The 2,423-nt window shown below is 36.6% G+C and overlaps 1 protein-coding gene across 1 annotated transcript in view; it reads left to right on the forward strand.

Annotated features, from left to right (window-relative positions):
* LOC106876666 (uncharacterized) overlaps positions 1 to 2,423 on the forward strand; it is a 143,397-nt gene that overhangs the window by 73,727 nt on the left and 67,247 nt on the right. The window lies entirely within an intron of this gene.

A 2,423-nucleotide genomic window follows, 5' to 3' on the forward strand; every position in this document is an offset into this window, starting at 1 on the left:
AAGCTAATTCGAAGGCTACAGATCCAATCCATCACTGGAACTGTAAAAATCTGTAAAACTTTCCAGAAGTTTAGCATTTAAATATATATGAGCCTGTCTAGATATGTAACTCTATGCATGAGAATATATACATAAAACATACAAATCTGCACATACATACATACATACAAACAAAAATACCCTGTTGTTGATGTTGAAATTCCAATGAAGGAACCTTGGATCTAGGTTAGAAACCGGTTCTTTCTTCATTGGCAAGAAATCTTGAAATAAACTGAATAATGACATACATACATACATGTATGCATACATACATACATACATACATACATACATACATACATACATGTGTCTCTCGGCTCAAGTTTCATGCCACTGATTATCTGACGACTACTATTACAACTCGGTGTGGCTATTGAGTTGTATCCCTTTGTGTGTGTGTGTGTGTGTTGATTGGTTTGCTTTGTAACATTTGCTTGATTGTGTAGGTATTTCCTTTACTTAGTTGTTTTTTGTGTGTCTGGATGGGACGTAATTATTATTTTCGCCGAGTTTGTTGGCTGGAGCTGCGGTTTGTTGATAGAATTCGTGGTTAGAGTTCGTGGGAAAATTTTACTTTGTTTTACTTTGTTATTGGCTGAACGTTCAGTATTTGTAAAAGTTGTGTAAAAATAGACGTGGTTATTTTCTTTTTTTTTTCTTTTTCGTGTTTTCGATCGGATTGCTTTTTCTTAATTTATATGTATGCTTATGTTTGCATTTATGAATTTAGTGTATTGGATTGGTGGATTGTGGTTCAATCCTTATGGGCGCCATTTTTTACTTGCTTGTTTGTATGTGTGTATGTGTGTGCGTCTGCGTACGCGCGTGTAACTTTGTACATTTAATTTGGATTTGCTAATTACGGTTAGATTTTTGTGGATGTCATTTTTTAATATTTTAGTAAGTGCTGTTGGGGATGTTGTTACAGGTCGTTCATGTACGTCAAACGAATGAGGAAAGGAGTACTCAATACATGAAAAACATTTTATCGTTTATTTAAATTACATTTGTTGTCATTGGTTCTACTAGGTGCTGTTAATTAGTCTTATATTGAAAGTTCTTTATTTTGAAAGAATACGCCTTATTCATAGGAATATTTCAATTCAGCACAACAATATGGATGACTCTATGAGGGCGCTTGATCAGCTAGATATAGCAACCAAATCTCCTTCATATTACACACCACTGCATTCTAAAACAAAATACCATGGATAATGTAATCAGGCGTAGGAGTGGCTGTGTGGTAAGTAGCTTGCTTACGAACCTCATAGTTCCGGGTTCAGTCCCACTGCGTGGCATCTTGGGCAAGTGTCTTCTACTATAGCCTCGGGCCGACCAAAGCTTTGTGAGTGGATTTGGTAGACGGAAACTGAAAGAAGCCCGTCGTATATATGTATGTATATGTATGTGTGTTTGTGTGTCTGTGTTTGCCCCCCCCCACCAACTATCGCTTGACAACCGATGCTGATGTGTTTACGTCCCCGTAACATAGCGGTTCGGCAATTGAGACTGATAAAATAAGTACTAGGCTTACAGAGAATAAGTCCTGGGGTCGATTTGCTCGACTAAAGGCGGTGCTCCGGCATGGCCGCTGTCAAATGACTGAAACAAGTAAAAGAGTATGCATAGATTATATCTGAAAAAGCAAAGGAGACGACTTGGTCATGGCTGGAACTGGTTTTATTTTTATTTTTTTATTATTGGTCAACCTGATCGAGACTGTTCTGTGGCTAAACAACATTGTCATCAACAACAACAATAACAACGACCCATTTTGGAATGCGGTACACTATCCTGCAGCACTTACATTAAAATTAATTTAGCTGTTGATGGTTGATCTGGTTTTTCTAGCACTGTAAAGGACTCAACAAATTGCATCCCACTTCTACCTCAAATCGATGAATTCAAAACGTATCCTGTGGATGTACTTCGGACAAAGTGCTTCTTAGTATTTAGTTATGCTTCTTTGGGTTCAGAACCCCGCTCAGCTCGACTTAGTGTCTGCTTCGGATCTTTTTTAAAACGGGGGCCACATTTTTCATTAAAGTTTTACGTAGTGTTTTTGGTACGGAAAGACTTTCAAACTTCGTATACTTATCTATTTTGTGTTATAGAACAGAAAAATATTTTTGTATTCGAATTTATTTAATGTAAAAAATTGTCTTATTTCGATAATTTCAACCAATCACTGACAAGTATTCAGTTGTTTAGATTTACTCCTTTGGCTCATTAAGCGATGTAAAGCGTATTTAATCTTCATACCTTCGTTTTATTTGCTTTTTTCATTTTAAATTTGCTTTAACCCTAACCCTAACCCTAACCGTAGGGTTAGGGTTAAGGTTAGAGTTAGGGTTAGGGTTAGGGTTAATTGTTTCAGAATCGTT

This window comes from Octopus bimaculoides, chromosome 3, assembly GCF_001194135.2.
Source record: "Octopus bimaculoides isolate UCB-OBI-ISO-001 chromosome 3, ASM119413v2, whole genome shotgun sequence".
NCBI lineage: Eukaryota > Metazoa > Mollusca > Cephalopoda > Octopoda > Octopodidae > Octopus > Octopus bimaculoides.